Below are 27198 nucleotides of genomic sequence, written 5' to 3' on the forward strand. Positions count from 1 at the left end.
AATCTCCCATGGATCCATGAGTCCACACCTGGATTCCGAGGCCATCCTGGACACACAATCCAGATACAAAAGCCTGTGCTACCACCTTCGAGTCACCCAATTTACGGTTCCTGATGAGCTGCCCTCCAGGTCTATGCATTGGGCCTGTGATCACTTTACCACTAACCCTAAGCCGAATTTGTGTTTGCAGACTTCTCCCCCAAAACCATGACTTACATGCCCTCCAACATGGGATATCTGTAGCCACACCACAGGATTGTGCCTTCTATCCCCAAGGAAATTGTCCCTTCAAAGTTGCCCAAACCCACCAGATGGGAGAAATCTGCAAGGCCCTTGAGCCCACCCCAATTTTGGAGGCCACTCTGGACTCAAATGTGCAGTCTGAAAGACCCTGATCACCTACATCTAGGCAGACACCCAAGTCAATAGGCCTGAGTCATATGTTTGAAACTGACATGCCCCTAGTACTTCATTGGAAGCCTAGATTAGGTTTTCAGGCCCCTGTCCTCAGAGGCCTGTTCTGGAATACCAACTTATGATTCAACATGTGGTCCCTGAGCCATACAACAGAATATTTCCTGTTCCCAGAATGAAACCATGCTCTTGGACCTGTGTCAAACCCTCAGGGTAGATAAATCCTGCACAGCCCCTTAGCCACCAGCATATTCTAAGATCTCCCTCGTAACAAACCAGCATTGTGACCCATCATCATGAGACTCCATGTCACATCAAGTCCTTGATAATTCGCACCAGAGCCACCAAAAGGAACCGGCCATGTTCCTAAGCTGCAATGGTCAGTGGAGGTGTGCTTTCCAGGCACCCATGTGGGAGTGCTCTGCTACCCAGTATTTCCACATGTGGGACTTTGGAGCGAGCAAACCAGACTGCCACTAACTGGTAGAAGGGAACCTTCTGTTTGGAACATCTCAGAGGCACCAGCGTGAGAAATCCTCCATGGCCTCTTGACACAACCCCTCCGTTTGTTGTTCATCATAGACACAAACTCCAGCGTGAGCAAACATCTGACATAGACCCTTATTTAGGTTCTGGATTTTTGTTTCCACCACTGCACATGGGAACTGTGTTTTGCTTGACAATGAATTTAACCATAGCTTGGGTTTGCAATTCCATCCTCAGCCTCCTGGTCCACAAGCTCTCTTGAGAGGGAATTCGGGAACCACATAGCAACATTCACATTCCCAATAGAAATAAATAGGGCCTGGTGAATCTGCCCAGAAACTCCACATGGGGATCAATCTGCTTGGCGCTCGAGGGAATCATGATTTTTAGGCTGTCCTGGGCACTAGTTCTGTGTCTTACAGAGCCTGAGCCAAGACCTAGTTTCAGCCACCCAGATCTGAGCCCATATACAGCATGTGAGATGGACTAGGGCCCATGTCCGTCACCTCTATCCACCCTTGGTATTCAGGTATCTGTCCCCAGACCTTTGCTGGAATCCCTGCCAATGGGGGAACCTGCAGCACAATAGAGAACTGCTCCTTCCCCATGGCAGGATTCCTGGCTGTTGATATGGTTGTCCAAACCTCAAAGTTGCATAGCCAATAAGACAACTCTCACTCATGATGGCTGCCCTGGGCACAAGCAGCCATTGTGACCCTCACTTGAGCATGCCTTCAAACAAACCCTCTCAGTTGCACCTCCAGGATACCGCATTGCAGGCCTGGTATGCCCCTAGGACCAAATCCTACCTTGGTGGGATTTTCCATGTGCCCATACCCAGAGCCCGTCACTAGAATCCCTGTTTTGGGGAACCCCTAGGATGGAAAACAGCACTCTTCACTTCCCTGAGAAAGCCACCAGACTATTGGGAGCACCCAGGAAACTTGAGAAGAAAAATCTCCCATGGTCCCATGAGTCCACACCTGCATTCCGAGGCCATCATGTATACACAATCCAGATACAAGAGACTCTGCTACTGTATTCAAGTCACCTGATTTACAATTCCTGACATCCTGTCCTCCAGGTCTATGCATTGGGTCTGCAAACACCTCATCACTAACCCTATCCCGAGTTTGTGTTTGCAGATTTCTTTCCCAAAACCATGGCTCACATGCCCTCCATGATGGGGCCCCTGGAGTCACACCAGAGGACTGTGCCTGCCATCCCCAAGGAAACTGGGCCCATCAGAGTTGCCCAAAGCCTACTGATTAGGAGAAACCTGCAAGGCTCCTGAGCCCACCCAATATTGGAGGTCGCTCTGGATGGAAATGCACAGTCTGAAACACCCTCATCACCTCCATCCTGGCAGACACCCAAGTCAATGGTCCTGAGTCAGATAATTGAACCTGACATGGCCCTAGGACCTCATTGGAAGCCTAGACTAGCTGTTCAGGCATCTGTCCTCAGAGGTATCTGCTGGAATACCCACTTATGCTGCAACATATGGTCCCTGAGCCCCACAACAGAAAACCTCCTGTCCTCAGACGGAAGCCGTGCTCTTGGACCTGTGTCCAAACCTCAGGATATATGAATTCTGCACATCCCCTTAGCCATCAGAACATTCTAAGACCTCCCTGGTAACAAACCTGTATTGTGACCCAACTTCATGAGGCTCCATGTCAACTCAAGGCTCTTGTACTTTGCCTCAGAGCCACCAGAACAAACCTTCCATGTTCCTCAGCTGCAATGGTCAATGGAGGTGTGCTTTCCAGGCCTCCATATGGCAGTGCTCTGCTACACAAATTTTCCACATGAGAAACTGGAGCAAACAAACCAGATAGCCCCTGTCCAGTAGAAAGAAATATTGATGTTTGGAGCATCTCACAAGCCCCAGGGTGGAAAATCCTCCATGGCCTCTTGACACCAACCCTCAATTTGTTGGTCATCATAGACACAAACTCCAGCCTGAGCAAACATCTGACAACCGTCCATACTCAGGTGCTGATATTGGAATCAGCTGCTGCACATTAGAACTGCCTTTCGCTTGGCACGAATTTAACCCCGGCTTCGGATTATAATTTCATCCTCACCCTACTGGTCCGCCATATCTCTTGATAAAGAATTCTGGAGCCACAGCACAACACTCTGCCTTCCGCATCGAAAGAAGGACCTAGTGAGACTGCCCAGAAACTGTGCATGAGGATCAATATACTCAGCCAAGGAGGGAACCCCTATTTATAGTTTGCCCTAGCCACTAGAGCTGTGTCTGACAGAGCCTGAGCCCCGACCTTGTGTCAGCCACCCAGAGGGTGGGGCCCATATCGAGCATGCGAGACCGGCCATGGTCCAGGGCTATCATCACTACCTACCCTTGGTATTCAGGCATCTGTCCCCTAGACCTTAGCTGGAATTCCTACCAATGGGGGAACCCGAAGCACAATAGAGAACTCCTCCTTCCCCATGGCAGGAATCCTGGCTTTCAGGTGGGTGTTCAACCTTCAGAATGGGAACTGACTGCATGGCCAAGTAGGCAACGCCCAATCCTGATGGCCTTCTGGGCACAAGCAGGCATTTTGACCCTCAGCTTGAGCATGCTTTCAAACAAATGCTCTCAGTTGCACCTCAAGGATCCCACATTGCAGGACTGGTATGGCCCTAGACCCAAATCCTAACCCTTGGTGGGATTTTCTAAGCGCTTAGACCCAGAGCCCATCTCTGGAATCCCTGTTTGGGGGCACGCCTAAGCTAGAAAACAGCACTCATCCCTTCCCCGAGAAATCCACCAAACTATTGGGAACCGCCAGGATCCTTGAGAGGAAAAATCTCCCATGGACCCATGAAACCTCACCTGCATTCCAAGGCCATCGTGGAAATTAAATCCAGATACAATAGCCTGTGCTACCATGTTCGAGTCACCTGATGTACAGTTGCAGACTTCCGCCCTCCAGGTCTATGGATTGGGACAAGGATCACCTCGCTGCTAACCCTAACCCTCTCTCAAAACCATGGTGTACATGCCCTCCAGGATGGGGTCTCTGGAGTCACACCACAGGACTGTGCCTGCAATCCCCAAGGAATCTACACATCACAGTTGTCCAAACCCTCCAGATAAGGAGAAACCTGCATGGACCCTGAGCTCACCCTAGTAATGAACGCCACTCTGGATGCAAATGCGCAGTCTGAAACACTCTGATCACCTGCATCCAGTCAGGCATCATAGTCAGTGGTCCTGAGTCAAAAGATTGAACTTGACATTCCCCTAGGACCTCATTCGAACCATAGACTAGGTTTTCAGGCTTCTGTCCTCAGAGGCCTGTTCTGGAATACCAACTTATGATACAACATATGGTTGCTGAGCCTCACAACATAACATCTCCTGTCCTCAAACGGAATCCGGGCTCTTGGACCTGTCTCAAATCCTCAGGCTAGATGAATCCTTCATGGCCCCTTAACCACCAGCACATTCTAAGATCTCCCTGGTAACAAACCAACATTTTGACCCATCTTCATGGGGTTCCATGTCCAATCCAGTCCTTGGTTCTTAGCCTCAGAGTCCCCAGAATGAACTTGCCATGTTCCTCTGCTACAATGGTTAATGGAGGTGTGCTTTCCAGGCATCGATGCGGGAGAGCTATGCTATCCAATCTTTCCATATGGGTAAACCTGGAGAAAACAAACCAGACTGCCCCTGTCCAGTAGAAGGAAACCTTGCTGTTTAGAGCATCTCACAAACTCCAACATGGGAAATCCTCCATGGCCTCTTGACACAACCCCTCCATTTATTGCTCATCATAGACAAAAACTCCAGCATGAGCAAACATCTGATATCTGCCCATACTCAGGTGCTGATATTGGAATCAGCTGCTGCACACTGAAACTGCCTTTAGATTGGCACTGAATATACCCCTAGCTTCGGATTACAAATGCTTCCTCACGTGACTGGTCTGCAAGCCCTCTTGATAGGGAATTCTGGAGCAACAACACAGCATTCTGCCTTCCCCATAGAAAGAAGAAGGACCTGATGAGTCTGCCTAGAAAATGCACATGAGGATCAATCCACTCGGCCAACGAGGGAACCCTGATTTATAGTTTGCCCTGGCCACTAGTGCTGTGGCTGACAGAGCCTGAGCCTCGACCTTGTGTCAGCCAACAAGAGGGCGGAACCCATATGCAACATGTGAGTCTGGTGATACCCCATGTCCATCATCTCTACCCATCCATGGTATTCAGGCATCTGTCCCCTAAAACTTTGCTGGAATCCCTACCAATGGGGGAACCTGAAGCACAATAGAGAACTCCTCCTTCCCCACGACAGGAATCCTGGCTTTGGAATGGGTGTCTAACCCTCAGAATGGGATCCAGCTGCATTGGCAATGAGACCACACCCACTCCTGAGGGCTGCCTGGGCACAAGCAGGCATTGTGACCCTCAACTTGAGCATGCTTTCAAACAAATGCTCTCAGTTGCACCTCCAGGTCCCGCATTGCAGGCCTTGTAGCACCTAGGCCCAAATCCTAACCCTTGGTGGAATTTTCCATACACCCAGACCGAAAGCCTGTCTCTGGAATCCTAGCAGAGAATCCTGTCTCTATCTCTGGTGTCCTAGGGCACCCCTAAGATGGAAAACAACACTATTTCTTTCCCTGAGAAAGCCACCAAACTATTGGGACCCGGCAGGATCCTTGAGAGGAAAAATCTACCATGGACCCATGAGACCACACCTGCATTCCAAGGCCATCCTGGAAATTAAATCCAGATACAATTGCCTGTGCTACTGCCTTCGAGTCACCTGATTTACAGTTCCAGACTTGCTGCCCTCCAGGTCTATGCATTGGGCCTGCGATCACCATGCCGCTAACCCTAACCTGAGTTTGTGTTTGCAGGCTTTTCTCCCAAAACCCTGGCTCACATGCTCTCCAGGATGGGGTCTCTGGAGCCACACCAAAGGACTGGGCCTGCCATTCCCACGGAAACTGTGCCTGTCACAGTTGCAAAAACCCTCCAGATAAGGAGAAAACTGCAAGGACCGTGATCTCACCACAATATTGGATGCCGGTAGGGATGCAAATGCGCAGTCTGAAATACCCTGATCACCTGCATCCAGGCAGACACCAGAGTCAATGGTCCTGAGTCAGAAGATTGAACCTGACATGCTCCTAGGAATTCATTGGAACCCTAGATTAGGTTTTCAGGCATCTGTCATCAGAGGCCTGTTCTGGAATACCAATTTATGATACAACATATGGTCCTGAGCCACACAACAGAACATCTCCTGTCCCCAGACAGAATCTGGGCTCTTGGACCTGTGTCAAATCCTCAGGGTAGATGAATACTGCACAGCCCCTTAGCCACCAGCACATTCTTAGATCTCCCAGGTAATAAACCAGCATTGTGACCTATCTTCATGAGATTCCATATCCAATCCAGTCCTTGGTACTTCTCCTCAGAGCCACCAGAATGAACCTGCAATGTTCCTCCGCTGCAATGGCCAATGCAGGTGTTTTTCCAGGCATCCATGCTGGAGAGCTATTCTACCCATTCTTTTCACATGTGGGACCCTGGAGCAAACAAACCAGACTGCCCCTGTCCGGTAGAAGGAAACATTGCTGTTTGGAGCATCTCACAAGCCCCAGCCTGGGAAATCCTCCATGGCATCTTGACACCACCCCTCCATTTGTGGGTTACCATAGACACAAACTCTAGCATGTGCAAATATCTGACATCCACCCTTACTCAGGTGCTGAATACTCGATTCAACCGCTGGAAGTGCCTTTCGCTTGATACAGAATGTAACCATAGCTTGGGTTTATAATTCCATCCTCAGTCTCCTGCTCCGCAATCCCTCTTGATAGGGAATTCTAGAGCCACAACGCAGAATTCTGCCTACCCCATAGAAACAAGAAGGGCCTGGTTAGTCTGCCCAGAAACCCTACATGAGGATCAATCTGCCCGGTCCTCGAGGGAACCCCAATTTATAGGCTGCCCTGAGCACTAGTGCTGTGTCTGACAGATCCTGAGCCAAGACATAGTGTCAGCCACCCAGAGGGTCCATATCCACGATTTGAGACTGGCCATGGCCCATGTCCGTCACCTCTACCCATCCTTGGTATTCAGGCATCTGTCCCCAGACCTTTGCTGGAATCCCTGCCTATGGGGGAACCTGAAGCACAATAGAGAACTCCTCTTTCCCCATGGCAGGAATCCTGGCTGTTGGGATGGGTGTCCAACCCTCACAGTGGGAGCCAGTTGCATGACCAAGGAGACCACGCCCACTCATGAGGGCCACCTTGTGCACAAGCAGGCATTGTGACCCTCAGCCTGAGCATGATTTCAAACAAGCCCTCTCAGTTCAACCTCCAGGATCCCGAATGCAGGCCTGGTAAGCCACTAGGCCCAAATCCTAACACTTGGTGGGATTTTCCAGGCACCCAGACCCAGAGCCCATCTCTGGAATTCCCTTCTCCGAGAAAGCCACCAACTATTGCGAGCTGCCAGGATCCTTAGAGAGGAAAAATCTCCCATGGACCCATGAGACCACACCGGCATTCTGAGGCCATCCTGGACACACAAGCCAGATACAAAAGCCTGTGCTACTGCCTTCGAGGCACCTGATTTACAGTTCCTGACGTGCTGCCCTCCAGGTCTATGCATTGGGACTGCGATCACCTTGCCTCTCACCATACCCTGAGTTTGTGTTTGAAGATTTCTCTCCCAAAACCATGCCTCATATGTTCTCCAGGATGGGGTCTCTGGAGCCAAACCACAGGACTGTGCCTGCCATCCCCAAGGAAAATGAGTCCGTCAGATTTTCCAAAACCCTCGGGATAAGGAGAAATCTGCAAGACCCCTAAGCCCACCCCAATATTGGAGGCCTCTTTAGACACAACTGTGCAGTCTGAAACACCCTGATCACCTGAATCCAGGCAGACACCCAAATCAATGGCCCTGAGTCAGAAGATTGAACCTGACATGCCCCTACGACCTCATTGGAATCCTAGATTAGGTTTTCAGGCATCTGTCCTCAGAGAACTGTTCTGGAGTACCAACTTTTAATACAACATATGGAACCCGAGCTCAACAACAGAACATCTCCTATCCCCAGATGGAAGCCATGCTCTTGGACCTGTGTCAAACTCTCAGGGTAGATGAATCCTACTCTGCCTGAAGCCACCAGCAGATTCTTAGATCTCACTAATTACAGTTCCAGACGAGTTGCCCTCCAGGTCTATGCATTGGGCCTGTGATGTCCTCTCTACTCACCCTATCCCAAATTTGTGTTTGCAGACATCTCTACCTAAACCATGGCACACATTCCCTCTAGGATGGGGTCTCTGGATCCACACCACAGGACTGTCAATCCCATCCCCAAGGAAACTGTGCCCGTCACAGTTGCCCAAGCCTTCTAGATTAGGAGAAGCCTGCAAGGCCCCTGAGCCTACTTCAATAATGTCAGCAGCTCTGAATGCAAATGCGCTGTCTGAAACAATCTGATCACCTACCTTCAGGGAGACAGACAAGTCAATGATCAAGATTTATAAGATTGAATCTCAAATACCCGTGGGCCTTCAATAGAACCCCATTAGGTTTTCAGGCATCTGTCCTTAGAAGCCTGTTCTGGAATACCAACATAAGATACAACATGTGGTCCCTGAGCCACACGACAGTACATCTCCTGTCTGCAGCAGGATACTGTGCTCTTCGACCTGTGCAAAACGCTCAGGGTAGAAGAATCCTGCATGGCACCTTAACAACCAAGAAATTCGAAGATCTCCTTGGTAACAAACCAGCATTGTGGCCCATCTGCAAGAGATTCCATGTCAACTCAAGGCCTTGGTACTTCTCCCCAGAGCCACCAGAAGGAACCTGTCATGTTCCTCAGCTGCAATGGTCAAATGAGGTGTGCTTTCCAGGCATCCAAGCCGGAGAGCTCTGCTTCACAAACTTTCCACGTGGGGGAATCTAGAGCAAACAAACCAGACTTCACCTGCCCAGTAGAAGGAAACCTTATGTTTGGAGCAGCTCACAGGTCTCAGTGTGTGAACTCCTCCATGGCCTCTTGACACCACCCCTCCACTGGTCGGTCATCATAGACAAAAACTCCAGAGTGAGCAAACACCGGACATGCACCCTTATTCTGATGCTGGATGTCTCGAATAAACCGCTGCACATTGGAACTGCCTTCCACTTGGCACTGAATTGAACCGTAGCTTGTGTTTACAATTCCATCATTACCCGACTGGTCCACAAACCCTCTTGATAGGGAAATCTGGAGCCACAACGCAGCATTCTGCCTTCCGCATCGAATGAAGAAGTGCCTGGTGAGGGTGCCCAGAAATCCCACATGAGGATCAATATGCTCGGTCCTCCAATCAACCCTGATTTATGAGCTGCCATGGCCACTAGTGCTGTGTCTGACAGAGACTGAACCCTGACCGAATTTCAGCCACCAGACAGTGGGCCCCATATGTAACATTTTGCATGGTCATGGCCCAGGTATGTCATCTCTCCCCATCCTTGGTCTTCAGGCACCTGTCCCCAGACCTTGGCTGGAATCCATGCCAATGCGGGAACCTGAAGAACAATAGAGATCTCCTCTTTCCCCATGCCAATATACCTGGCTGTTGTGATGGGTGTCCAACCCTCAAAGGGGTGCCAGTTACAAGACCTGTGAGACGTCGCCCACTCCTGAGGGCCGCCCTGGGCATTAACAGGTATTGTGACCCTCACCCTGTGCATGCTTTCAGACAATCCCTCTTAGCTGCAGCACCATGATGCCACAGTGCAGGCCTGGTACGACTCTAGGCACAAATCCTAAAACTTGGTGGGTTTTTCCAGGTGCACAGACCCAGAGCCCATCTCTAGAAACCCCGTTTTGGTGTACCCCTAAGATGGAAAACAGCACACTTCCCTTCCCCAAAAAAGACACAAAACTATGGGGAGCCACCAGGATCCATAGAGAGGAAAAGTCTCCCATGGACCCATGAGAACACCCTGCATTCCGAGACCATCCTGGACACACTATCCAGAGAGAAAAGCCTCTGCTTCAACCTTCCAGTCACCCTAATTACAATTCCAGACAAGCTGCCCTCCAGGTCTATGCATTATGCCTGTGATCACCTCATTACATACCCTAATCCAAATTTGTGTTTGCAGACTTCTCTACCAAAACCATGGCACACATGCCCTTCAGGATGGGGTCTCTGGATCGACACTACAGGACTGTCCCTGCCATCCCCAATGAAACTGCCCATCCCAGTTGCCCAAATCTTCTAGATTAGGAGAAACATGCAAGGCCCCTGAGCCTACCCCAATATTGGCAGTTGCTCTGAACACAAATGTGAAGTCTGAAACACCCTGATCACCTACATCCAGGCAGACAGCCAAATCAATGGTCCTGAGTCAGAATAGTGAAGCTAACCTGCCCCTTGGACGTCATTGGAACCCTAGATTCGGTTTTCAGACCTCTCTCCTCAGAGGCCTGTTCTGGAATGTGAACTTATGATACAACATGTGGTCCTTGGGCCATGCAACAGAACATTTCCTGTCTCCAGAAGGAAACCATGCCCTTCCACATGTGCCAAAGCCCAGAGTAGTAGAATCCTGCACAGCACCTTAGCCACCAGCACATTCTAAGATCTCCCTGGTAACAAACCAGCATTGTGTCCCACCTGCAAGAGATTCCATGTCAACTCAAGGACTTGCTACTTGCTACTTTGCTCCAGAGACAGCAGAACGAACCTGCCATGTTCCTCAACTGCAATGGTCAATGGAGTTGAGCTTTCCAGGCATCCATGCAGAAGAGCTCTGCTACCCAGACTTTCCACATGGGAGAACCTGGAGCAAGTAAACCAGATTCCACCTGTCCAGTAGAACGAAACATTGCTGTGTGGAGCAGCTCATAAGCCTCAGCGTGAAAACCCCTCTGTGGCCTCTGGACGCCACACGTCCATTTGTCATACATCAAAGACACAAATTCCAGGGTGAGCAAATATCTGACATCCGCCCTTACTCAGGTGCTGGATATCTCGAATAAGCCGCTGCACATAGGAACTGCCTTCCGCTTGGCACTGAATTGAACCGTACCTTGTGTTTACAATTACATCCTCACCCGAGCTGTCCCCAGTCCCTCTTGATAGGGATTTCTGGAGCCACAACGCAGCATTCTGCCTTCCCTATAGAAAGAAGTGCCTGGTGAGTCTGGCCAGAAACAGCACATGAGGATTAATCTGCTTGGCCCTCGAGGGAACCCAAATTTATAGGTTGCCTGGCCACTCGTGCTGTGTCAGACAGAGACTAGAAGGCCCCTGAGCCCATCCCAATATTGCCGGCCACTCTGGACGCAGATTCGCAGTCTGAAATACCCTGATCACCTACATCCAGGGAGAGAGCCATGTCAATGATCGTGAGTTAGAAGATTGAACCTGAAATGCCCCTAGGCCCTCAATGGAACCCCCTTAGGTTTTCAGACATCTGTCCTCAGGGGCCTTTTTGGAATACCAATTTATGACACATCATGTGGTCCCTGAGCCACATGACAGTACATCTCCTTTCCGCAGCAGGATACTGTGTTCTTCGACCTGTGCTAAACGCTCAGGGTAGGAGAATCCTTCATGGCACCTTGGCAACCAGCACATTCTAAGAGCTCCTTGGTAACAAACCCGCATTGTGGCCCAACTGCAAGAGATTCCAAGGCCTTGGTACTTCAACTCAAGGCCTTGGTACTTGTCCCCAGAGCCAACAGATCGAACCTGCCATGTTCCTCAGCTGCAATGGTCAATGGAGGTGTGCTTTCCAGGCATCCAGGCCGAAGAGCTCTGCTTCACAAACTTTCCACATGGGGGAATCTAGAGCAAACAAACCAGACTTCACCTGCCCAGTAGAAGGAAACCTTACTGTTCGAAGCAGCTCATAGGCCTCAGCGTGTGAACTCCTCCATGGACTCTCGACGTCACCCTCCATTTGTCGGTCATCATAGAGACAAACTCCAGGGTGAGCAAATATCTGATATGCACTCTTATTCTGGTGCTGGATGTCTCAAATAAACCGCTGCACATTGGAACTGCCTTCCACTTGGCACTGAATTGAACCGTAGCTTGTGTTTACAATTCCATCATCACCCGACTGGTCCCCAAGCCCTCTTGATAGGGAAATCTGGAGCCACAACACAGCATTCCGCCTTCCCCATCAAAGGAAGAAGTGCCCGGTGAGTGTGCCCAGAAACCCCATATGAGGATCAATCTGCTCGGCCCTGGAGTCAACACCAAATTAAAGGTTTCCCTGGCTACTAGTACTGTGTCTGACAGAGACTGAGCCCCAACCGAGTTTCAGCCACCAGTCAGCGTGCCCCATATCCAGCATTTGGGATGGTCATGGCCCAAATATGTCACCTCTACCCATCTTTGGTATTCAGGGACGTGTCCCCAGACCTTGGATGGAATCCCTGATAATGGGGGAAACTGAAGCACAATAGAGATCTCCTCTTTCCCCACGGCAATAAACCGGGCTATTGGGATGGATGTCCAACCCTCAAAGGGGAGCCAACTACAAGACCAGTGAGACCTCGCCCACTCCTGAGGGCCATCCTGGGCACAAACAGGCATTGTGACCCTCAGTCTGAGCATACATTCAAATAATCCCTCTCAGTTGCACCACCATGATCCCACATGCAGGCCTGTGTGCCTCTAGGCACAAATCCTAAAACTTGGTGGGATTTTCCAGGTGCCCAGACCCAGAGCCCATCTCTGAATCCCTGTTTTGGGGTATCCCTAAGATGTAAAAGAGAACTCTTCCCTTCCCTGAAAAAGCCAACAAACTATGGGGAGCTGCCAGGATCCATAGAGAGGAAAAGTCTCTCATGGATGCATAAGAGCACACCTGCATTTCGAGGCAATCCTGGACACACAAACCAGAGAGAAAAGTCTGTGCTATCTCCTTCCAGTCACCCTAATTACAGTTACAGACGAACTGCCCTCCAGGTCTATGCATTGGGCCTGCAATCACATTGTCGTTCACTCTAATCCGAATTTGTGTTTGCAGACTTCTCTACCAGAACCATGGCACACATGTCTTCCAGGATGGGGTCTCTGGATCCACATGAGAGCACTGTCCCTTCCATCCCCATGGAAACTGTTCCTGTCCAGTTGCCCAAACCTTCTAGATTAGGAGAAATCTGAAGGTCTCTGAGTCTACCCCAATATTGGCGGCCACTCTGAATGCAAATGCGCAGACTGAAGCACCCAGATCACCTACATACAGTCAGATAGCCAAATCAATGGTCCCGAGTCAGAACAGTGAATGTAACATGCCCTAGGACTTCATTGGAACCCTAGATTCGGTTTTCAGACATCTGCCCTCGGAGGTCTGCTCTGGAATGCGAACTTATGATACAACATGTCCCTGGGCCACACAACAGAACATCTCCTGTCGCCAGAAGGAAACCGTGCCATTCCATCTGTGCCAAAGCCCAAGGTAGTAGCACCTTGTACAGCACCTTAGCCAACAGCACATTCTAAGATCTCCCTGGTAACAAACCAGCTTTGTGGCCCATCTGCAAGAGATTCCATGTCAACTCAAAAACATGGTACTTCGCACCAGAGACAGCAGAACGAACCTTCCATGTTCCTCAGTTGCAATGGTCAATGGAGTGGAACTTTCTAGGCATCCATATGGTAGAGCTCTGCACTTAAACTTTCCAAATGGGGACCCTGGAGCAAATAAACCAGACTCCACTTGTCCAGTAGAATGAAACCTTGCTCTTTAGGGCAGCTCATAAGCCTCAACCTGAAAACCCCTCCGTGGATTCTGGACGCCACCCCTCCATTTGTCACTCATCATAGACACAAACTCTAGTGTGAGCAAATATCTAACATCCGACCTTACTCAGGTAATGGATATCTCGAATAAGCCTCTGCACATAGGAACTGCCTTCTTCTTGGCACTGAATTGAACCGTAGCTTGTGTTGACATTTCCATCCTCACCCGACTGGTCCAAAAGTCCTCTTGATAGGGAATTCTGGACCCACAACACAGCATTCTGCCTTCCCTATAGAAAGAAGTGCCTGGTGAGTCTGGCCAGAAAACCCACCTGAGGATCAATCTGCTCAGTCCTCGAGGGAACCCCGATTTAAAGGTTGCCCTGGCTACTAGTGCTGTGTCTGACAGAGCCTGAGCCCCATCCTAATATCAGTCACCAGAGAGTGGGACCCACATCTAGCATTTGGGATTGCCATGGCCCAAGTATGTCATCTCTACCCATCCTTGGTATTCAGGCACCTGTCCCCAGACCCTTGCTGGAATCCCTGTTAATGGGAGATCCTGAAGCACAATAGAGAACTCATCCTTCTTCATGGAAGGACATTTGGCTGTTGGGATGGGTGTCCAAACCTCAAAGTGGGAGCAAGTTACAAGACCAATGAGACTACGCACACTCTTGAGGGCTTCCCTGGGTGCAAACAGGCATGTGACCCTCAGCCTGAGCGTGCTTTCAAACAAACCCTCTCAATTGCACCACCAAGATCCCGCATTGCAGGCCTCATATGCCCCTAGGCCCAAATCCTAACCCTTGGTGGGATGTCCCAAACGCCTTGAACTAGAGCCCGTCTCTGGAATCCCTGTTTTGGGGCACCCCTAAGATAGAAAACAACACTCTTCCCCACCCCGAAAAAGACATCAAACTATGGAGATCCGCCAGGATCTATTGAAAGGAAAAGTCTCCCATGGACCCATGAGACCATACCTGCATTCCGAGGCAATCCTGGACACACAATTCAGAGAGAACTGCCTGTGCTACTACCTTCCAGTCACCGTAATTAAAGTTCATGGTGATCTGCCCTCCAGGTCTATGCACTGGGCCTGCAATCACCTCACCACAAATTCGCTAACCTGAATTTTTGTTTCCCAACTTCACTCTGAAAACCATGGCTCACATTCCCACCATAATGGGATCTCTGCAGTCAAACCAGAGAACTCTGGCCCCCAACTGCAAGGACATTGTGCATTTCAAAGTTGCCCAAACCTTCCAGATTAGGAGAAACCTGCAAAGACCCTGATCCCACCCCAATAATGCCAGCCAATCTGGACACAAATGTGCAGTCTGAAAAACCCTGATCACCTACATCCAGGGAGACAGCCAAGTCAATGATAGTGAGTTAGCAGATTGAACCTGAAATGCCCCTAGGCCCTCAATGGAATCCCATTGAGTTTTCAGGCATCTGTCCTCAGGGGCCTGTTCTGCAATACCAAATAATGACACATCATGTGGTCCCTGAGCCACATGACAGAACATCACCTGTCCCCAGAAGGATACCTGTGCCAAACCCTCAGGGTAGGAGAATCCTGCATTGCAACATAGCAACCAGCATTATAAGATCTCCCTGGTAACAAACCAGCATTGTGACCCATCTGCAAGAGAACCCATGTCAACTCAAGGCCTTGGTACTTCTCCCCAGAGCCCCAGAATGAACCTGCCATATTCCTCAGATGCAATGGTCAATGGAGGTGTGCCTTCCAGGCATCTATACCAGAGAGCTCTGCTTCACAAACTTTCCACATGGGAGAACCTAGAGCAAACAAACCAGACTCCACCTGTCCAGTACAAGGAAACATTACTGTTTGCATCAGTTCACAGGCCTCAGAGTGTGAACTCTCCATGGTCTCTTGGCGACACCACTCCATTTTTCGGTCATCATAGACACAAACTTTAGTGTGAGCAAACATCTGACATGCACCCTTATTCCAATGCTGGATGTCTCATATAAACTCCTGCCCATTAGAACTGCCTTCAGCTTGTCACTGAATTGAACTGTAGCTTGTGTTTACAATTCCATCCTCTCGCGACTGGTCCCCAGGCCCTTTTGATAGGTGATTGTAGAGTCACAATGCAGCATTCTGGTGAGTCTGGCCAGAAACCCCAAATGAGGATCAATTTGCTTGGCGCTTGAGGGAACCCCAATTTATAGGTTTCCCTGGCCACTAGTGCTGTGTCTGAAAGAGCTTGATCCCCGACCTACTGTCAGTTACCAGGGAGCAAGCCCCACATCTAGCATTTGGGATTGCCATGGCTCAAGTATGTCATCTCTACCTATTCTTTGTATTCAGGCACCTGTCTCCAGACCTTTGCTGGATCCCTGCCAATGGGGGAACCTGAAGCACAATAGAGAAATCCTCCTTCCCCATGACAGGAGACCTGGTTGTTGGGATGGGTGTCCAACCCACAAAGTGGGAGCCAGGTACATGGCCAATGAGACCACGGCCACTCCTGAGGGCCACCCTGGGCACAAACAGGCATTGTGACCCTCAGCCTGAGCATGCTTTCAAACAAGCCCTCTCAGTTTCACCAACATGATTCCGCAATGTAGGCCTGGTAAACCCTTAAGCCCAAATCCTAAAACTTGGTGGTATTTTCCAGGGACCCAGATCCAGATCTAATGTCAGGAATCCCTGTTTTGGGGCACCTCTAAGATGGAAATCAGCACTCTTCCCTTCCACAAAAAAGCCACCAAACTATGGAGAGCCACCAGGATCCTAAGTGAGGTAACGTCTCCCATGGACGCAAGAGACCACACCTGAATTCAGAGTCCATCCTGGACACACAGTCCAGATAGAAAAGCCTGTGTTATCGCCTTCCAGTCACCCTAATTACAGTTCCTGATGAGCTGCACTCCAGGTCTATGCATTGGGCCTGCGATCACCTTTCCACTAACACTAACCCACATTTGTGTCTGTAGACTTCGCTCCCCAAACCATGGCTCATAGCCCTCCGGGTTAGAGTCTCTGGATCCACACCACAGGACTTTGCCTGCCATCCCCAAGGAAACTGTGCCCGTCAACGCTGCCCAAACCTTCCAGTTTAGGAGAAACATGCAAGGTCCCGAGCCCACCCCAATATTGTCAGCAGCGCTGGATGCAAATGCCAGTCTGAAACACCCTGATCACCTACATCCAAGCAGACAGCCAAGTCAATGTTCCTGGGTCAGAAGATTGAACATGACATGCCCCTAGGACCTCATTGGAACCCTAGATTAGGTTTTCAGGCATCTGTCTTTGCGTCCTGTTCTAGAGTACCAACTTAGGATACAACATGTGGTCCCTGAGCCACGCAACATAATATCTTTTGTCCCCAGAAGGAAAACGTGTCCTTCGACCTATGCCAAACCCTCAGGTTTGGAGAATCCTGCAGAGTACCTTAGACACCAGCACATATGCTAGTTTGTGAGTTGCTCCAAATCACAAGGTTTCCATCTGCAGGACAGTCGAGTCCTGTTGAATGGCTCTAGGTCGTCCCATACAGAAGGACTGGAGAGCAGGGTTCAAAGGATGGATGCCTGTACCGCATACCTCCCATACCCATTGGCTCTTTGCGTCAAGACATGTTTGAACTAATGGCTCTGGGGTGAGCTACCCAGGGGGCTGAATTGAAACGGACTCTCCTGAGGATGGGTCGTAATGTGGGTTTGTGTCCATGGAGACCTTGGAATGTTCTTGTGGTTCAGGGGCCTTGCAGAATTCGCCTAACCAAAGGGTTTGATACGGCTCCAATAAAAAAATATCCCCATGTTTAGATGAGAGAGGCTCTGTTTGGTGCCTCAGAATAGCCCCAGATTCTGGTCTTCAAACCAGTTCTCTGAGGAGAGAAACCTGGAAACCAAAACTAGGGCTCATTAGGGCCTAGGTGCCTGTCCATTTCAATCATCTGTCTCTGGGGACACTGTCTGAGTGTCTAAGTGGAGATAGTTGCTCAGCTGGTGTCAGAGTGCCTCTCTTAGTCCAGGGAAGCCTACACTATTGGCATGGCCTCGGAGGCCTTGGAGGTTTCTCATAATCTGTAGGGTTCTGGCCAATGGATCGGGCACAGTTTCCTTGGAGAGAACAGGCACAGTCCTTCGGTGTGTCTCCATAGGCCCTAGCCTGGAGGGTGTGTAGGTCCGGGCTGTGGGCACAGAAGTCTGAAAACACTAACTCGGATTAGGTGTGGCACCGAGGGTATGGCAGGTCAGATCCACAGACCATGAGGGGAGTTCCTCGGCTTATGAAAGAAGGGCGACTGGGAGGCAGTCATGTAACCTTTTGTCTCTGGATCTTGTGTCCAGGATAGCCGTGGAATGTAGGAGTGGCCTCAGGGGCTATGGGAGAGGCTCCCTCTCTGATGAGTTGGGCCAGTTCCCAAGATTTTGTGGTCATTTTGGGGAAAGGGTGGAGTCCTGTTGTCTGCTTCAGGTGTTCTTCCGGGAGAGGGACTCCAGATCACAGGCCTGGGTACGAGCAACTTGAAAACTTGAACTCTGGTGAGATATGGGAGCATTGGGGCTTGGCAAGCCCCATATGCAGTCTCTTGGTCCAGGCCCTGACAGGCCTTACTTTGACATGGGGCTCACACTGATGGTCACAATGCGAGTTTGTGCCCTAGGAGGCACTCAAGTATGTGCTTGGCCTTAGGGTCCATGAAGGTTTCTCCTACTCTGAAGGTGTGACTCCATGCCAATAGCAAGCTTTACAGCCATGGGGAAGGAGGAGTTCTGATTTGTGCTTCAGGTACCAACGTGTGCCGGGATTTGATATAATGTCTAAGTTCAGATATCTGAAAACTCAGGTTGGGAAGAGATGACGGCATAAGGCCATGGCATGTCCGATGTGCTGGGTGTGAGGCCAGGTGTCTCCTTGTCTGTTGGGACGTCTGGCCTCAGGCTGTTTTAGACAGAGCATTAGTGCCCAGGGCAGCCTATCCAATTGGGGTGCAGTCAAGGCCCGAGCAGGTTGATGCTCATTTGGGGTTTCTGGAGAGCCCCATAGGGCAAAGTTTTTATTCTGGTGGGAAGGCAGAGGACTGTGTTGTGGTTCCGGAATTCCCAGTCTGGAGGGCTTGTTTGCCAGGAGTGTGAAGAAGGAAGTCTGAAAACACAAGTTAGCATTAGGTTTGAGGCTTAGGGCATGGCAGGCCCACTCTGTAGAGGCTGAATCAAGATCTCCTGAATCTGAGGTCAGGGTGAGTATCAGACGATGCCTCAGGCTGGAGTTTGTGTCCATGATGGCCCCTTCCTGTAGGGGGTGGGGGCTTCATGAGGCCAGGGAAGTTTTCCTACATTGGGAGTTGTGAGCTGCTCCAAACCTCAAAGTTTCCTTTTTCAGGACAGTCGGGTCCTATTAGATGGTTCCAGGATGTCCCACACGGAAAGACTCGAGAGCAGGGGTCTAAGCTTGGATGCCTGGAAACGCCACCTCACATACACACTGGCTGATCAGGGCAAGGCAGGCTCAATCTGTGGGCTCTTGGGCTAGCTACCCAGATGGCTGAGTTGAAATGGACTCTCCTGAGGATGAGTCACAATGTGGGTTGGTGGCCATGGCTATCTTAGAATTTGGCGGTGGCTTAGGGACTCTGTAGGATTCTCCAACCCAAGAGTTTGACACAGCTCCAACAAGAAAGCTTCCAATGTGGAGACGAGAGATGTTCTGTTTGGTCCCTAAGGAAAGCCCCATATGCTGGTCTTCAAACCAAGGCCTCTGAGAAGTGACAGCTGGACACCAAAGCAAGAGTTTAGATTAGGGCCTAGGGGCCTGTCCAGTTTAATCTTCTGTCTATGTGGACATCATTGTGCATTTCTGTGTGGAGGTAGTTGCTCAGCTTGTGTCAGAATGCCCCTTTTTGTCCAGGGTGGCTTACAGTAGTGGGATGTCCTCGGGGGCCTTGATAGTTCTCCTATTCTGTGGGGTTGTGGGCATTGGAATAGGCACAGTCTCCTAGGAGAGAGCTGGAAAGTCCTGTGGTGTGGCTCCAGAGGCCCCAGACTGGAGGCTGTGTGAGCCAGGGCTGTGGGGACAGACATCCAAAAACACAAACTCGGCTGAGGTTTGGGCCCGAGGTAATGGCAGGAATGATCTATAGTCTGCGAGGGTAGCTCTTCATGATTAGAAAGGAGGGCGAGGGAGAGGCAGTAATTCAGGTTTTTGTTCTGGATGTTGTATTCACAATGGTCGTTTAATGTAGGGGAGGCCTCATGAACCATGGAAGAGTCTCCCTCTCTGGTGATTTGTCAAGCTCCCAAGAGTTTGGGATCGTTCTGTGGGAATGGAGGAGTCCTGTTTTCTGCCTAATGTGTCTCCCCAATAGAGAGATTCTAGAGAAGAACACTGGGTACAGACAACTGGGATACCCACCCTCTGGTTAGGCCTGGGGGCCTATGGGCATGGCAAGCCCCATATGCAGGCTCTTGGTCCAGCCACTGAGAGGTGTTACTTGAATAGTGGACTTATGCTGAGGGTCTCAATGTGTGTTTGTGCCCAAGGCAGCCCTCAATCTTGGGTGGGGCCTCATTGAGCATGCAGATTTCTCCTACACTGAACCTTGGACATGCCAACCTAAAGGTTTCTTGCCACGGGGAAGGGGGAGTTCTTATTTCTACATCACGTTCACCTCTGGGCAGTGATTGGAGATAAGGTCTAGGTTCTGAAGCCTGAAAACCGAGGTTGGGAAGAGATGATGACACTAGGCCATGGCGGGTCCAATGTGTTCAGTTTGGGGTCAGCTTTCTAGTCATTCAGGAGGTCTGTGCTCAGGCTGTGCCAGACAGGACATTCATGCCCAGATAGGCTGTATAATTGGGGTACAGTCATGTGGCGTGCAGAAGATAATCATTTGGGGTTTTTTGGTAGCCAAATATGGCAAAGTTGTTTTTCTGGAGGGCTGAGAACACAAGCTTGGCTTTGGTTTCGGGGCAAGGACACGACAGGCACACTCTGGAGAGCTGAATCGAGATTTCGTGCATCTGTAGTCAGGGCGAGGTTCAGACGTTGGCTCAGGTTGGAGTTTTTGTCCATCATGGCTCCTTCATGAAGGGGGTTATCACGACGCCATGGGGGTTTTCCCATTATGGGAGTAGTGCGATGCTCCAAACCACAAGGATTTTCTGTGGGTCAATTGAAACCTGTTTGATGGCTCCAGGACATCCCATATGGAACGACTCCAGAGAAGTGTTCTAAGGATGGATGTCTGGGCAGACCGCCTCGCATTCCAATTGTCTTCTAGCGACAGGACACGTTTGATCTGCTAGCTCTGGTGTAGCAACCGATGGGGTTGAGTTCAAATGGATTCTCCTGAGGATGGGTCATAATGTGGGTTTGTGTCCATGGAGACCTATTTGAGATATCCAGCACCTAAGTAAGGGCGGATGTCAGGTATTGGTTCACACTGGAGTTTTTGTCTTTGATGACTGACAAATGGAGGGGTGGCTTCAAGAGGCCATGGATGGGTTTTCACGTTGAGGCTTATGAGCTGCTCCAAACAGCAAGGTTTCGTTCTACTGGATACGTGGAATCTGACTTATTTGCTCCAGGGTCCCCCATGTGGAACGTTTGGGTAGCAAGCTCCACCGCATGGATGCCTGGAAAGCTCAACTCTATTAACCATTGCAGCTGAGGAATAAGGCAGGTTCGTTCTGCTGTCTCTGGAGTGGAATATCAAGTCCTTCAGTTGACATGGAATCTCTTGAAGATGGGCCACAGTTATGGTTTGTTTCCAGGGAGATCTTAGATTGTGCTGGTAGCTAAGTTTCTGTGCAGGATTCTACTACCCTGGGCTTTGGCACAGTAGGAAGGGCACGGTTTCCTTCTGGGGACAGGAGATGTTTTGTTGTGTGGTCCAGGGACTACATGTTGTATCACAATTTCGCATCACAGAACAGGCTTCGGAGGACAGATGTCTGAAAACCAAATCTAGGGTTCCAAGAACGTCCTAGGGGTATGATAGGTTCACTAATCTTACTCAGGACCATTGAATTGGCTGTCTACCATGATGTAGGTGATCAAGGTTTTTCAGACTGTGCATGTGCCTTCAGAGCGGCCGCCAATATTGGGGTAGGCCCAGGGGCCTTGCAGTTTCTCCTAATCTGGAACTGTTGGGCAACTGTGATGGCCCCAGTTTCTTTGGGTATGGCAAGGACAGTCCTGTGGTGTGGATCCAGAGACCCCATCCTGGAGGGCATGTGTGCCATGGTATTGGTAGAGAAGTCTGCAAACACAATTTCAGATTAGGGTGAGTCGCAAGGTGATCGCAGGCCCAATGCATAGACCTGGAGGGCAGCTCGTCTGGAATTGTAATTAGGGTGGCTGGAAGGTGGTAGCAGAGGCTTTTCTCTCTGGATTGTGTGTCCAGGTTGGTGTCAGAATGCAGGTGTGTTCTCATGTGTCCATGGGAGCCTTTTCCTCTCTATGGATCCTGGTGGCTCCCCACAGTTTGTTGGCTTTTTCGGGGAAGGGAAGAGTGCTGTTTTCCAACTTAGGGGTGCCCCAAACAGGGATTCCAGAGGCAGGCTCAAGGTTTGGGCACTTGGAAAATCCAACAAGTTTTAGAATATGTGCCTAGAGGCAAACAAGGCAAGAAATGTGAGATCATGGGGGTGCAACTGAGAGCGATTGTTTGAAAGCATGCTCAGGCTGAGGGTCACAATACCTGTTTGTGCCCAGGGTGGCCCTCGGAGTGGGCGAGGTCTGATTGGTCCTGTAGCTGGCTCCCCTTTTGACGGTTGGACACCCATCCCAACAGCCAGGTTTATTGCCATGGGGAAAGAGGAGATCTATATTGTGCTTCAGGTTCCCCCATTGGCAGGGATTCCGTCCCAGGTCTGGGGACAGTTGCCTGAATAACAAGAATATGTAGAGATGAGGTACTTGGGCCATGACTATACCAAAAGCTAGATATGGGGCCCACTCTCTTGTGGCTGAAACTCAGTCGGGGCTCAGGCTCTGTCAGACACAGCACTAGTGGCCATGGCAGCCTATAAATGGGGTTCACTCGAGGGCCGAGCAGATTGATCCTCATGTGGGCTTTCAGGGCAGACTAACCAGGCACTTCTTCATTCGATGGGGAAGGCAGAATGCTGCGTCGTTGCTCCAGTTTTCCCTATCAAGAGGTCTTGGGGATGAGTAGAGTGAAGAGGGAATATTAAACGCAAGCTACAGTTCAATTCAGTGCCAAGTGGAAGGCATTTCCAATGCGCAGTGGTTTATTTGAGACATCCAGCACCGGGATAAAGGTGCCTGTCAGATGTTTGCTCACACTGGAGTTTGTGTCTATGGTGACCGTCCAATGGAGGGGTGGCATCATGAGGCCATGGAGGAGTTCTCACGCTGAAGCCTGTGACCTGCTCCACACATTAAAGTTTCTTTCTACTGGGCAGGTAAAGTCTGGCTTGTTTGCTATAGGTGCCCCCATGTGGAAACTTTGTCAAGCAGAGCTCTCCAGCATGGATGTCTGGAAAGCATACCTCTTTGACCACTGCAATTGAGGAACATGTCAGGTTCGTTCTGGTGGAACTGTGGCAAAGTACCAAGGCCTTGAGTTGACATGGAATCTCTTGCAGATGGGCCACAATGCTGGTTTGTTACCATGGAGACCTTAGAATGTGCTGGTTGCTAAGGTGCCATGCAGGATTCTCCTACCTTGAGGGTTTGGCAATGGTCGAACAGCACATTATCCTTCTGGGGACAGGACAGGTTCTGTCGTGTGGCTCAGGGACCACAGGATGAGTCATAAAATGGTATTCCAGAACAGGCCCTTGAGGACAGATGCCTGAAAACCTAAGGGGTTCCATTGAAGGCCTAGGAGCTTTTCAGGTTCAATCTTCAAACTCCCTATCATTGACTTGGCTGTCTCCCTGGATGTAGGTGATCAGAGTGTTTCAGACTGCGCATTTGCATCCAGAGTGGCCGGCAATATTGGGGTGGGCTCAGGGGCATTACAGGATTCTCCTAATCTGGAAGGCTTGGGCAACTCTGATATGCACAGTGTCCATGGGAATGGCAGCCAAAGTTCTGTGGTATTGCTCCAGAGATCCCATTCTGGTAGGCATGTGAGCCATTGTTTTGGGAGAGAAGTTCAGAAACAAAAATTAGGATTAATGACCTTGTGGCGATGTGATCGCAGGCCCAATGTGTAAACCTTGAGAAGAGCTCGTCAGGATCTTTATTTAGGGTGACAGAAAGGCAGTAACACAGGCTTTTCTCTCTGGTTTGTGTGTCCAGAATGGCCTCGGAATGCAGGTGTGGTCTCCTGGGTCCATGGAAGTCTTCCTCTCTATGGATCCTGGCAGCTCTCCATAGTTTGGTGGCTCTTTCGGGGAAGGGAAGAGTGCTGTTTTCCATCTTAGGGGTGCCTCGAAACAGGGATTCCAGAGACGGGCTCTGGTTCTTGGAATCTGGGACATCCCACCAAGTGTTAGTATTTGGGCCTAGGGGCATATGAGGCCTGCAATTCGGGATCATGATGGTGCAACTGATGGACTGTTTGAAAGCATGCTCAGGCTGAGGGTCAAAATGCCTGTTTGTGCCCATGGTGGCCCTCAGGAATGGGTGTGGTCTCATTGATGTTGTAACTTGCTTCCACTTTGAGGTTTGGATAACCATCCCAACAGCCAGGATTTTTGCCATGGGGAGATAGGATTTCTCTATTGTGCTTCAGGTTCCCTCATTGGCAGGTATTCCAGCCAAGGTCTGGGGACAGGTGCCTGAATATCAAGTATGGGTAGAGATGACAAAATTGGGCCATGACCATCCCAAACGCTAGATATGGGGCCCCCTCTCTGGTGGCTGAAACTTGGTCGGGGTTCAGGCTCTGTCAGACACAGCACTAGTGGCCATGGCAGCCTATAAATGGGGTTGACTCGATGACCGAACAGATTGATCCTCATGTGGGGTTTCTGGGCAGACTCACCAGGCACTTCTTCATTCGATGGGGAAGGCAGAATGTTGCATTGTGGCTCCAGATTTCCCTATCAAGACGGCTTGGGGACCAGTCGGGTGAAGTTGGAATTGTAAACACAAGCTATGGTTCAATTCAGTGCCAAGCAGAAGGCAGTTACAATGTGCAGTGATTTATTCGAGACATCCAGCACCGGGATAAGGGTGCATGTCAGATGTTTGCTCACACGGGAGTTTGTGTCTATGATAACCGACCAATGGAGGGTTGACGTCAAGAGGCCATGGAGGAGTTCACACGCTGAGGCCTGTGAGTTGCTCCAAACATAAGTTTTCCTTCTACTGGGCAGATGAAGTCTGGTTTGTTTGCTCTAGGTTCCCCTATGTGGAAAGTTTGCGAAGCAGAACTCTCTGGCATGGATGCCTGAAAAGCACTCCGCCATTGACCACTGCAGCTGAGGAACATGGCAAGTTTGTTCTGGTGGCTATGTGGAGAAGTACTAAGGTCTTGAGTTGACATGGAATCCTTTGCAGATGCGCCACAATGCTGGTTTGTTACAAAGGAGATCTTAGACTTTACTGGTTGCTAAGTTGCCATGCAGAATTCTCCTACCCTGAGGGTTTGGCACTGGTCGAAGAGCACGTTATCCTTCTGGGGACAGGACATGTTCTGTCATGTGGCTCAGGGACCACAGGATGTGTCAAAAAATGGTATTACAGAACAGGACCCTGAGGACAGATGCCTGAAAACCTAATGGGGTTCCATTGAAGGCCTAGCGGCATTTCAGGTTCAATCTTATAACTATTGATCATTGACTTGGCTTTCTCCCTGGATGTAGGTGATTAGGGTATTTCAGACGGCACATTTGCATCCAGAGTGGCCGGCAATATTGGGTTGGGATAAGGGGCCTTACAGGTTTCTCCTAATCTGGAAGGTTTGGGCAACTCTGATATGCAAAATTTTCTTGGGGATGGAAGCCAGAGTTTTGTGGTGTGGCTCCATAGATCCCATTCTGGTGGGCATGTGAGCCATGGTTTTAGGAGAGAAGTCTGGAAACAAAAAAATCAGGTTAGCGAAAAATGGCGATGTGATCACAAGCCCAACGCATAGACCAGGAGGGCAGCTCATAAGGAACTTTAATTAAAGGCCTGGAAGGCAGTAGGCTTTTCTCTCTGGATTGTGTGTACAGGATGGCCTCGGAATGCAGGTGTAGTCTCACGGGTCCATGGGAGACTTTTTTTTTTCCCAATTTATTTATTTTCAGAAAAACAGTATTCATGATTTCACCACACACAGTGCTCCATGCAAGCCGTGCCCTCTATAATACCCACCACCTGGTACCCCAACCTCCCACCCCCCCGCCATTTCAAACCCCTCAGATTGTTTTTCAGAGTCCATAGTCTCTCATGGTTTACCTCCCCTTCCAATTTACCCAAAAGCACATACCCTCCGCAATGTCCATAACCCTATCCCCCTTCTCCCAACCCCCCTCCCCCCAGCAACCCACAGTTTGTTTCGTGAGATTAAGAGTCACTTATGGTTTGTCTCCCTCCCTATCCCATCTTGTTTCATGGATTCTTCTCCTACCCACTTAAGCCCCCATGTTGCATCACCACTTCTTCATATCAGGGAGATCATATGATAGTTGTCTTTCTCCGTTTGACTTATTTCGCTAAGCATGATGCACTCTAGTTCCATCCATGTTGTCGCAAATGGCAAGATTTCGTTTCTTTTGATGGCTGCATAGTATTCCATTGTGTATATATACCACATCTTCTTGATCCATTCATCTGTTGATGGACATCTAGGTTCTTTCCATAGTTTGGCTATTGTGGACATTGCTGCTATAAACATTCGGGTGCATGTGCCCCTTTGGATCACTACGTTTGTATCTTTAGGGTAAATACCCAGTAGTACAATTGCTGGGTCATAGGGCAGTTCTATTTTCAACATTTTGAGGAACATCCATGCTGGTTTCCAGAGTGGTTGCACCAGCTTGCATTCCCACCAACAGTGTAGGAGGGTTCCCCTTTCTCCGCATCCTCACCAGCATCTGTCATTTCCTGACTTGTTGATTTTAGCCATTCTGACTGGTGTGAGGTGATATCTCATTGTGGTTTGGATTTGTAATTCCCTGATGCCGAGTGATATGGAACACTTTTTCATGTGTCTGTTGGCCATCTGGATGTCTTCTTTGAAGAAATGTCTGTTCATGTCCTCTGCCCATTTCTTGATTGGATTATTTGTTCTTTGGGTGTTGAGTTTGCTAAGTTCTTTATAGATTTTGGACACTAGTCCTTTATCTGATATGTCGTTTGCAAATATCTTCTCCCATTCTGTCAGATGTCTTTTGGTTTTGTTAACTGTTTCCGTTGCTGTGCAAAAGCTTTTGATCTTGATGAAATCCCAATAGTTCATTTTTGCCCTTGCTTCCCTTGCCTTTGGCGATGTTCCTAGGAAGATGTTGCTGCGGCTGAGGTCGAAGAGGTTGCTGCCTGTGTTCTCCTCAAGGATTTTGATGGATTCCTTTCTCACATTGAGGTCCTTCATCCATTTTGAGTCTATTTTTGTGTGTGGTGTAAGAAAATGGTCCAATTTTATTTTTCTGCACG

This window comes from Neovison vison, chromosome 7 (assembly GCF_020171115.1).
Source record: "Neovison vison isolate M4711 chromosome 7, ASM_NN_V1, whole genome shotgun sequence".
NCBI lineage: Eukaryota > Metazoa > Chordata > Mammalia > Carnivora > Mustelidae > Neogale > Neogale vison.